The 12,791-nt window shown below is 35.1% G+C and overlaps 1 long non-coding RNA gene across 1 annotated transcript in view; it reads right to left on the minus strand.

Moving 5' to 3' along the window:
- Positions 1-1,859: 1,859 nt before the first annotated feature.
- LOC113925821 overlaps positions 1,860-12,791 on the minus strand; it is a 31,123-nt gene continuing 20,191 nt past the window's right edge. Inside the window, exon 3 of the long non-coding RNA XR_003521065.1 lies at positions 1,860-2,242. This is a non-coding gene — a long non-coding RNA (uncharacterized LOC113925821). The remainder of the gene's footprint in view (positions 2,243-12,791) is intronic.

A 12,791-nucleotide genomic window follows, 5' to 3' on the forward strand; every position in this document is an offset into this window, starting at 1 on the left:
GAAGTATTTTCTTAAGGATGCAAAGTAATCGTTTACCATTTTTGTTCATTACTTTGTGAAATCACTTCTTAAAACATGCTTATTTTTAATTATTTTTACATGCTATATTTACATGCTTCTGTTATTGCAAAATGTCTCAGAAGTAATTTTTTGTTCCTGTTAGGTAACTATGAATCAAGATAACTCTAACCTGGTCTTCAATTTTGGCCCAAATAATGTGAGGGAATTTTAGATGGGTCTTCTCCATGTTTATTTGGATAACATTTTGCTTAAGCCCCTATAATATAATTATGATGGCCAGAAAATATAATTTTTAAGGTGGGGGAGGGGAAGAGGAGAGGGAGAGAGAGAGAATCCTAAGCAGGCTCCACACCCGGGGCAGGGTCCAATGAGGGGCTCCATCTCACAACCCTGAGACCATGACCCGAGCCAAAATTAAGAGTCGGACTCTTAACCAACTGAGTCACCCAGTCCTCTCCAGAAAATATAATCTTATATTTAGTCTCAGTTACCCGATGGGGGTGGTAAAATCTAGAACTGTGATCATCTCTGTCATGACTTTCTGCATAATAATCTGACACCACAGTACTGCCATGTATAATATACCACTCTACCAAGTTTTGAAAGCACCCTTTCATTTCACAGCTGGGTTCCACTCTGATTTCCAGATGACTCTCCTGATTGAGAAATAACTGGCTATATGAGTACAAAGGCATATAAGCTCAATGTTGTGTTCTGTTTTTAATTTAGTGAGTCTGCATGTATTTTTTACTGTAAGACAAGTATGGAAGTATCTCCAGGAATATTGGTCTCCACCATCTTTTGACAGACTTGTACATGCAGTTCCTCAAATGTCTAATGATACTAGTATTTTTCCTATGTCTCTGTAATTTGGGCCTCAGATTATTATCAGTTGTGATATATAAGGTGGCTTCCAATGTCCAATTGGATATTGGATCCAATATCATTTAGGTTCTACCCACAATTCCAGCATACATTCCTTCCACCCAGATTTCTTCTTAATTCTCAAAATACTCTACCATTCTCACTGGTAGGCAGTTGTGTGTTGAATCCTGATGTCCAAGTTCAGTTTGCTTTGAATTTTACATGTACTGCACAAATTATCTGCAATTTCTACTAAATGATTGGCATTACACTTTAATATTAAAACTGTTTTTTTTCTTAAAGTAAGTAGCACTCACGATTTCCCCACTTTGTGATGATGAATGAATTGAAGTTGCATTAAAATCTGGAATTATTCTCTATCATTTTGCTAAAATAGATGACTTTATGTTCTAAGGTTTTTCTCTCCACATTACATTGAGGTTACTTAAGGTGGTACACAACTGTTTATTTATTCAACTTTATCCTAACTCAGTACCCACTGATTACTTGAGAACTGAAACTCATTTTCTCTCATATAGTCTATAGTACTGTTTGCTTTAAATTGCTTCATGTTTTCATTTTTACTCAGGACTCTATTCAAGCAATAAGTTTTTTGCAACAGGTTAATTACTAACCAAAACAGGTGTTGCTCATTGATGCTATATATGTACTTGCCCTTTCTCAAATGTAAAATAAGAGTATATTTGTATTTTGTAACTACACAGATTTTATTTATTGCTTTCATTTAATCTTTAGAAGGTATGATTCCTACACTCTTGTTTTATACATACTGAGCTCTTTAAGCAAGCTCCATAATTAATTGATTGGTCCCTGATACACTCCCACCCCCCAACACAAACATACATACACGCTCATGACATACATTGTTAATCTCAGTTGCCTTAATCACTACACTGCCAAGAAAAATTCTAGAGACCTGCTGCCAACATAACTTTTACTGTTGTCACCTCCAGCATTCTAGATCTAGAAACCCATCGCTGTAGTGGGGGGGTTTTGCTAAATGTAGTGTACTCAGTTGGACCGCATGGTAAAGATCTGTTGATTCCATGAGGCAAAGATGTTTCCATGAGTTGAGTTTCCTTCTATGTTATGTGAACTGTGTGAGTCCCATAATGGGCAAAATTGCCTGGCCCCAAGTGTTACAGCTTTCTGGTGGTATCAACCCACATACAGTCTGCCATTTTACTCCAAACCCCTTCTGTAGCATTGAGTTGGTGGGTTGGGATGAATTCTGAGGTCAGCACTTCCTTCTAGTCTTGATGAGAGGAAAATATGCTGGATCAGATTCATTTCATCATAATGTTAAGTTCCTTCTCAGATATATCTTTATCCATCTCTGTAAAAAAAAAAAAGTTTAGTAAAGCTGTCTTGTAAGGTAAGGACTATTATCAATTTTGTTAACTCAAAAAATTAACATGGTTCCAGGAGTGCTGTAAATCTCTTTCTGTATCTGCTTTCTCAAGCTTCCTCCCCAATAACTTAACAGCAGAGATCATGTCTTTTACATTAAGCTCTATATTCCCTGCTCTCCGTGCGGTGCCTGGAACATAGGGAGTACCCAAGAGCACAGTCTGTAAAACTCATTGTCTAACTGATGAGTGCGTAGTGAGGCTGAATTCAGCTTGTCAGCCTTTCCACCCTCCACTCCATTATTAATGCACACAGATATATGTTTAAATAGTCTCAGAGTGAGGCTTCAGGTCTAGTAAACTACTATAAAATTTGTCTCTTTTTCTCATTTCAGCCAGTTTTAGAAAGGCCACAGGAGAGAAATCTGGGGGAGTTTTTAAGCCCATTATTCTACTACTATCTTTTCAGGTAACTCCCATTTTTTCCCCTGAATCTACCTTTGTCTGCTTGATTTCTGTGATACTAGATGTTCTAGGTTTTCTTTTCACCACTTTAGACCTTTTTCTTCTCAAGATTGTATCATATTTTTTCTGTGGCGCCATCCTCCATCATCCTTACTTCTCCTTGGACATAATTTCTCTGGGTAACCCACCTGCTGAATACAGAACTGGACATCCCTAGGCACCTCAGCATAGCTCAAACCAAATTCATTATATTTTTTCCAAATATTTTTCCTTTACCATAAATAACACTTTGAACTTTTCAGATTCCTAAGCAAGAAAACTTTCTATTCACCACCAAACTATTCTTTAGACATAGGGATAGAAGTCCCATTTATTTAACACCTACTATATTCCAAGGTCTGGGCTAGGGTATGAAAACACAAAGTCAAATAAAATGTGATGCCTGAACTTATTTAAATAAAAAAGTAAATAAACAGCTAAGATACTGTTGTTGAATTCTATGATATATCTGTGTATACAAGAATATAGGACCATGAAGGTGCCATCTAAATCTGATTAGACATTAAGAAAAGACTTTTAAATGAGAAGAGGTTTTGAAGGAAATGTAGAAATTAGCTGCATGAGAAAAGGGGAGTAGTATATTTAGTCAAAGGAAAAATAACATGTTAAAATATATGAATAGGAGCTATGATATGTTAGAGGAATGGAAAGGAGTGGGCAATGGAAGACATATGGATAATGAGCACAAGGAGAATAAGGCTAGAAAGATAGACAGGCCTGATCAACAAAGACTTTATAGCTCCAGGAAAAGTGTGTGTGTGTGTGTGTGTGTATGCATGTATGTTTTATAGAACTAGTAGCTAATTGGTGGGAAAAAAAGAGTTTTCTGAAATAATAGCAGTCAAAATAAGAAATCAGTGGTTTTAAGAATGAATCAAAGCTAAGAATATGGAGGAATTGAACCTACACTAACTTTTCTAGCAGCTTAATTTTCAATGGAGGAAAAAAATGGGACAAAAATAAAGGGACAATCATAGTGCAAGTTGTGGAGTAAAGATCAGAAAGACTGAGTCATATTTATATGCTGAAGAGAAAAATGGTGGTAAAGGAGAGGCAGAAGACACCAGAAGAATAATGACTTTATAAATCAAGTACCCTGAGGAAATAGGAGGGACTATATTTTTGAACATTCATGTTCCCATCCAGATAGAAGGGAGTGAAAATTATGTTAGGTTTTCCTTACCCATTGGTCTCAAATAACACTAAGCAGGTTCTTCTCAGACTTCTTTAGTTAGCAATGTCTACTCTAACTCCTTCATTAAACAATTTAAAAATACCAGCTCCATTCTTCGGATTGCATGATGTATTATGGAAATCAGTCCCTCAAAACTTTCCATTGCAACCCACACTCACCATCAATTTGGTAAAATGATCCCTAAGTTGTTAGCGTACTTATAAAAGTTAAGAAGCATTAAGTTAGATTTGGTTTCAAGGCAATTACCTAAAGGAAATAGAGTTATCTTTCCATGCCAGATGGCTAAATGTCTTTGGATTATCTACAGCCTTGTGCTTTCACTGGAGTGTTAAAAACACCCTGAACTGTAAAGTAATTCTTTCTGAAACTATAACTTTTCAGGAGTCAAAAGAGGACAATGAATATCTTATAGCAGATTAAAAATCCCTTTACAAAAATGATCAAGAAATTTGAAATAAGTAGTAGCGGTTAAAATGTGCATTTAATTTTACATTTCACTCTTACCTGAACATTTGATCCTAAATGATTTATAATACTAGCTGACAGGATTATTAGATATCAGACACACTAAACGTATTATCGTGAAGACTGATAGCTTAATGCGATTAATGGTGACTTTTATTATTCAATATTATTTATCTCAAATAATTTATAAGTTCTAATCAATCTCATCAAATCCATTTCCCTTTTTAAAGATTTATTTATTTATTTGAGAGATTGGGATTGAGAGAGAGAGAGCATGGGAGAGGGCGGGGGCAGGCAGAGGGAGAGAGAGAAAATCCTCAAGCAGACTCCCTACCGATCACAGAGCCCCACCTGGGGCTACATCTCAGGACCCTGAGATTCTGACCTGAGCTGAAACCAAGAGTCAGATGCTCAACTGACTGCACCACCTGGGCACCCCCATGTCTTTTTACTAATACTCAGACCTCATTGTTGAGCCCTACATGGAAGGTCCAGAGAATATAGATGGTAAACTTAATGTAATTATTTCAGTTACAAATTATTTAGCATATATTTTTTAAAATGTTATTCAAATGAGCTTTGCTTAATTTAGAGAAATATGGCAAAAGAGCCTCTTTCTAGTCTATCATTTTAAATAATATATATTTCCTTAATTGCCATTTATAAATACCATGAGTTGGATGAGTTTAAAGTAAGGTACCGAACGTGTCAAAACCAAGACAATTACTTGTTGTACTAACCTATTTCATTTTCATAATTAGAAGCACATGTAATTAAAATTTTATCTTAATAAATATTTCATAGTACAAATGTCCCAACTTATGATGATGTGACTTACAATTTTTTTGACTTTATGATGGTGTGAAAATGATGTAAATTCAGTAGGAACTATACTTGATTTTTGAACTTGGATCTTTTCCCAGGCTAGCACCATGGGTACAATACTCTCTCATGATGCTGGGCTGTGGCAGCAAGCTTCAGCTCCAAGTCACCCACACAATCACAAGGGTAAACAACCCACACACTTACAACCATTCTGTACCCATACAACCATTCTGTTTTTCATTTTCAGTACAGTATTTAATGAATTACACGAGATACTCAACACTTTATTATCTAGTGGGCTTTGTGTGAGATGATTTTCCCTAATCATAGGCTAATGTTAGTGTTCTAAGCAAATTTAAGTCAGATGAGGCTAAGCTATGACGTTCAATAGATCAGGTGTATTAAATGCATTTTCAGCTTAATGATATTTTCCACTTGCAATGGGGATATTGGGACATAAACCCAGCTAAGTGTAGAAAGATGTATTTTAGAGAATTCTTAACAATTTTGAATCACTTTGTGTTTTTCATCCAGTTATAACTTAAAGATGAATAACTTAAATTCTATAAAGTCACATGTTTAAGAAACACAATCCTAGAAGAATTGGAAGAAAATAGAACTAAAGAGATGGTGATACATGGAAATTCTATACAATCTGTTATACTCTAGTCCGTGTGACCATGTTTATAATATTTTTGCTAAACTCTTCAGAGGCAGTCTAAAGCACAAATTCTTTTGAAGTCAATCTTGAGTAATCAAAAGAAGAATCAATGACTGAATATAGGGATTTTTAAATAATTTATTGTTACTTATTTGTGCTTTTATGTGTTTATAAACATCATTCAACATCCAGGAGGTATCTAAAATAATTTTATAAAGGTAAAGATTGTGTGCTTTTGATGCACATTTATATATGTAACTGTAAAAATCACTTTTTCTCAATATAAAATGTGTATTAGTATAATCCAAATGTATGAAGTTTTCATTTATTGCTACTTTAAAATTTTGCTTTTAGAAAGTACTCTTCATGATTACTTTCTCTTGCATGTACAAATCTCTTAAAATTACTAGACCATGGCAATAAATAGAAATTTCACAAGAGTAAATTCACAGGAAGTGTCATATTTGTGGAACGATTTTTTTTAAATAATGCTTTAATCTGAAAATTCTTTGTCATAAAAAACATGTCTCAGGCTATCGTCAAGCATTTGACCATGCACTTCATTCAACTTTCAGTCTCATTTTTTTTCCGCTCAAGAAAGATAGCAGAGACTGCTATTAATTCTGTGCTATGACTTCTCCCAGAAAATAGCTTCCAATTCCCTACAGAATCAGTCTAGTTCCAGAAAAAAAAAAAAAAGTGAGTCTTTACTGTTAGAATTTGTTGGTATATTAGCCACTGTATAAACATTAAAAAATAAGTTCTTTAGAAAGCTACATCGATTACACAGACTTCTACATGACTATGCTACTCGATAAATACCATTCTGTGACAAATTCAGCACTTTACATTTCTCTTAAAGTCCAAAACATTATTTGGGCATAAATTACACACAAAAGTCATTTGACCAAACATGTCAGTTGATTACTTGTATTTATAGACTTTCTTCTCCTTTTTGTTTCTGGAGTATCCGTAATGCAGTCAATGTTTTGGAGATTATTAAAAGTAATAAAAGTAATAGAAGGACCAAATATAGTTATGGACAGATATAGAGGAGCTTAAAAAAAAAAAAGACGTAGTATTAGATTAGTCTATAAAAAATCTGAGGAAAATCCTCATTGGCTGATATTCAGATAATTTCAAATAACATATTATACAAGACAATAATCAACTTTCACAACTTTGTATGTTTTTGTTTTTAATATTGAATATGACATTACCTATTTATATATCATGTTCCATTCCTACCTCAATGAGTTATTCTTATCTGCCTCCAGAATCCCTCTGCAGCCTCACTTCTTGCTTCTTTCCTTTAGATACATTTACCAAGAGCCACCCTGTGTTCTTGATTTGGACACGATGTAGGCAATTCTTCATTCAGGTCCATTTAGTTCCTTTGCCTAGAAAGTACCATCACCTTCACCAAGTCAGTGGGATAAACATTTTATTCTCCTAAAAATACTGAATTACCTCTTAATGATTCCTTCCCTTACCTCTGGCTCTACCTGATAAAAGAGTTAATTCCTTACCTTCTAAATTTTAAGTGCTTTCCAGAACCATAGTGTATGTATCCCACTGCCTTGCATTGATCTGTTACACATTTGTCTTTCTTACCCTAATATAATAGTAATTGTGTTTTATTTAATTTGTATCTATATTGCCCTGTTTATTGCCTGGCATAAATGTTGCTGAACTAAAAGTGTTAGAAGGAAATATCTAGGTCTTCAATGGTGGGGAGGAAATAATCTTTAAATTACCAAGAGATCGGTAGTGCCACACTAGTGCTCTTAAAGCATGTACTTCTGCCTGAGTGTTCCCTGCTCCTCCCCCGAACCCAAGGCTTTAGGGAAGGGAGAGGAAACCAGATGATAGAGGGCCTTGCTCCCTAGTCTTTCATTTAGTTTTGGATCATTTTAATAATTTTCTCTCTGGGATGCATGATCTCTCATAAATCTTCATCATCTGAGTTTCACAGAATTACTCTCCACTCTGTCAATCAGATCACTTGCAAAAGTTATAAAAATGACTCGTCTACGAACAGTATTATAGGGTCACATTTGACTTGCAGTTGACATTGTAGAGCCAAATTATCCATTGCTCAGTTTTCAGTCAATCTGCCATTCTAGCCAATAACAAACTACAGTCCCCTGGTTTCCTTTGAAAATATCATGTTGGTCTTCATCAGATTACATTTTAAATTTATGTAGCCAGTGCTTGTTTTTTTATACAGACTGCGCTGACCTTTACAAACTTTCGAAAAGAGCTTTGGAAGTGATCTTGGAAAGTTACTTTTTTTAATTCTTCTTTGCCTTTTATTTTTAATGTATGGATTGTTTCCTTTATCATTAAGATAATCTCTTGTCTTAGAGTTGTAAATAATTGTCATTGTTTGCTACTCTCATTAAATGTCAGGAACAGCCATCATGCTTCAGTTATGATCTTAGTTATCATTCACCAGACACTTACGGAGTCATTAATCAACACTAGAGCAAAAAACAGGATATAACAAATGACTGAGTGTGATTCACAAACTGCAGTGGTGTGATTAACTTATTTATTATTTCTGCATTCTAACAGTCAGAAGGGCACACAAACACTTCTTGCATTTATTCATACCAGTTCTTTCACCCTGGATCTATGACTAACTTCGTCTTAGCTAAGCTTAATGGGAGCAAATTGTCAAGGGTAATGACAATGATGATAATAAGGAAGCAAAGGGAAAAAAGCACGATGAAGAACTAGCCCAAATGACTTTTGCAAAGTCATTTCACATACAGTTTTCACTTAATCTTATAACCACTTGAGAGTTAGGTATTATTCTCACTTCCCAACTAAGGCAGTTGTCTCAGAAAATTTGTGACACCCTTCAGAGCACAAAGTGCTAGATACGGAATTTGAACCAAAGTGGGTTTAATTGTTATTTGTGAGGGTTTTTTTTTCTCTGAACTCCGTGGTTCTTATCACATCAGAGTTAAACAATAAATGACTGTATCATGCCTTCTCAAAAATACTTACTAACATTCCTCATGACACTTCACCACTAAATATTTCAGCATGCATCTCCTAAGAAGTAAGGTGTTCTACATAACAAAATTATATGCATCACTTCAGGAAATTTAACACTAATATAATACTAATACCTAATATTCACACAATCCCAAATTAAAATTTCTGTAATTGCTCAAGTAATTTTCTTTATAGTTTTATTTTCTAAAATCTAGATTCACAAGAAGCACATATTGCCTAAGTTGTTACATCTCTTTATTCTCCATTAATGCAGTACAGTTCTTCAGCTCTGCTTGATTTTCCTGACATTGTCATTTTTTTAAGAGTGCAGTCCATCAGCTCTATTATATAATCCTTAATTTAAGATTTCCTTTTCTCTGATATTAAATATAATTTTTAAGTAGCAACAAGAGAGTGAAGATGGATCTCGGATTCTCCCTCTTCCACCCAAGAAAATAAAAAAAAAAAAGTGTGTGTATATAGAAACAGGTGACAGTGAAAGAAGTACATCTCATACAATAATCTTCACAAATAGCAGCCAAGGATATGATTCTAGTGAGGAAAATATGTCCCCTATAGCTACTCTGAGAAAAAAAAAAAAAAGGAAAAGTCACAATAATCTGTGAATTTTTAATAAAATCCTCAATTTGCAGAGGAAAAAGCCTGTGGATTATCTAAATAGACTACAAGAAAGATAATTCTAAATCAGCTGAATTTGCCTATTTTTTAGATGTTTGAATATAACCAGCAAAAGAAATAAAATGAAATCAGTTAGATTTTTGGTGGAAAAGATAAAGTCAGGAATTATTGATTTTCATCTTCAGCCCTCTATATGTTTCTTTTCTTTTCTTTTTTATTTTTTTAAAGACTTTATTTATTTATTTGAGAGGGAAAGTGAGAGAGAGAGAGAGAGAGAAATAGAGCAAGTACAGCAGAGGGGAAGGGGCAGAGGGAGAGGGAGCAGGAGATGCAGACTCCCCACTGAGCAGGTAGCTTTTGCAAGGCTTGATCCCAAAACTCCAATATTAGGACTTGGGCAGAAAGCAAACCCTTAACCGACTGAGCCACCCAAGTGTACCTCTTTTCTCTTTTATTTCATTAGCTGCATGTAGTTTGTTTTACTTTTGGGAAAAAAAAGAAAAAATCAGAAATTTTTTCTCTAATAAAGACTTTTGAAAGACACAAAGGGATTACAATTCATAACTCTTAGCAACATTTATAAATTTTTCACTCTAATTCTCTACAATCCCACTGTCTCTGAACATATTTTCATTAGGACCTCCACACATAATTTTCCTGAAACCCAAGTGTTGAAAATATTTTCTCTAATTGAATCTTTTTTTCCTTTTATCTGTGTTGTAAACTGACTTGAACTTTTCTTATTGCTGAATGACTTGAATATTTAATTTTCCTTTCTTATGTGTTCAAATCTCTTCAGCCAATATTGAACCCAGAATTTCTACTAAATGAGGATGTCAGGATGGCAATCACATTAATTTGGAAGCATGGTGATAATGGACAGTAAGGAGAAGCTGAATCTACAATCTTTCCCCCATTTCCAGGCTACCACCACCCCCTTAGATACCACTGGGAACTGCCTTTGTTCATCTGTATCACAAAAGACTCAGAACTCATCTTGCTGAAATAGGTAATTTGGGAAATGACAGTCTCTAAACATATTATGTTCATAATTTCCGTACTTAGCACTAGCGCTAACTATAAACTAGCATACAATCTCGAGTAGAAGAAGCTCAGAGTACTCTAAGAATCCAGCTGGTGGACCTAAGCTAGAAAGGCAGAGGAGACAGCAAAGGTTATCTGTAGGTAGTTCTCTTTAAGCTGAAACTTAAAGGATATGCAAGAGTTAGTTGGAAATAAAGACAAGAAAATTCACCCCAGGAAAAGAAATTGGAGAACAGTGAACTTGGCTGGGCTGTGGTGGAGAGAGAAGAACTTGGTAGGAGTAAGGAGTGTGGTATGAGATGGTGCTGGAGACATGGGGAGCCATTAGATCCTAAAGAGACTTGTAATACTAGATTAAGGAATTTAATCTCTGTTCTGAAGCCAGTGGAAACCTTTGCATCTGTTTTATAGTAAAATCAGTGAACTATGTAGTTTTGATCTGTTGACCTTGGCTGTTGCCGCCATTAAACATATTTATACCATTGTCAAGGCAGCATCATAAAAGTTTCATGTTAATTTACCTAAAGTTACCTAGCATGAGATTACAGACAAGCAAATAATTTTTTTTCCTGGTCGCATCCATTGCAATGCAATAGAAAAGTATAGCATATTGGGTTGTTATTATTTTTGGAAAAACCTCCTCTATCTTGCCAATTTTCTCCCAAAGTATACCAATATATTTGTTTGAAATATATGTTCCTAGATGAATGCTGAAAATAAACACCCCAAACTGCAGAGAAACTAAGGAGCAAGCCAAGTCCATTTCTGACACAAACTCTTCTCTCTCCTAAAAAATCTTTCCTCACAATTATGGCTACTCCATACGTATATTTTTTTGCATATACTTTCTTATTTTGAAATTTTCCGTAACAATATCTTGCTGTGGCAAGATATCATTGAAGAATACTATACTTTTCTGGGGGAAAGGTTTGGTTTTGCCTTCCCTGAAAGGTCCTTCGATGTGAAACCAGAACATAGATAGTGGGTATTAATGCACTTAGGCATGAGAAGAAACTCTGGTCTCTCTCTGATGTTCATATTTTTGGATCTTGCTTTCCAAGAGCCTAAATGTGCTTGTAGTTTCACTTAGGTTGGAGAACACATTTGGTGTCTTAGAGTTCTTTAGAAAAATGTGCCTAAGAATGGATTGGAATGTTAATTCTTTATTTGGGAATTACAAGACCAAGGCAGTGAAGATAAGGGGGAAAGGAAATGAGTCCAGGAAAAGTACAAAGAAAAGTGATGTGTTACTACACTGGTTACTGCTTTATAAGTTTCTTTATCAAAATACCATCAGTGGATTACAGCTGTACAAACTGCATTATCACTATACCATCGGTGACTCAGCACTTGCATGCATTCAGTCCAAGGGACTTTGTTGGAAGGGCTGCAAACAGATTTATACTTTGAAAGGAGAAAAAGAAAGAAGACATGCCTTTTTACTCTTATGTGTTACATTTCTCTTTGGTCAAGATTCACCCCATAAATTTCACTCACTTCATCTTGCTAACCATTCCAGAAGCCAGATTCCACAATCTCCAATTTGACATTTTAAACAAATCTGGGTGGCTTAGTCGGTTAAGCATCTGCCTTTGGTCATGATCTCAGGGGCCTGGGATCGAGTCCCACATCTGGCTCCCTGCTCAGAGGGGAGCTGGCTTCTCCCTTTCCCTCTACCCCTCCCACTGCTTGTGCTCTCTCTCGAATAAATAAATAAAATCTTAAAAAAAAACTGGCATTGGAAATGTACAATTTCTACAACATTCAACAAGGGACTGGTGTCATCAGAGAAAGAACAAGGAAGGTAGTAGAAGAATCTGAAAGGATGTATGAGATTTTTGTCCAATAGAGATGTGCTCTTCCACCCAGAGGGGATCTAAGTAGGAAGACATACAGCTATATGATTTTGTACAAAAAAAAAAAAAAAAAAAGTATAAGCCACACTTTATATAAAAAAAAGTATACTATCATATCTTCAAATATAATTTTTTATGCATTTTATTCCCTCATTTTTCTCTCACAGTTACCCGATGGGTGTTTTCTGCCTTGGTACTCTTCAAAGCAAAAAACCAAAGATTCAGAGAGAAACTCTGAAGGAAAATTTCATCCAAATGCCAGGAAAAGAATCCTGCATGTATGCAGACCTTTTTTTCTTTTTCTTTTCTTTTTTTAGAAA

This window comes from Zalophus californianus, chromosome 2 (genome assembly GCF_009762305.2).
Source record: "Zalophus californianus isolate mZalCal1 chromosome 2, mZalCal1.pri.v2, whole genome shotgun sequence".
In the NCBI taxonomy this organism is placed as follows: domain Eukaryota; kingdom Metazoa; phylum Chordata; class Mammalia; order Carnivora; family Otariidae; genus Zalophus; species Zalophus californianus.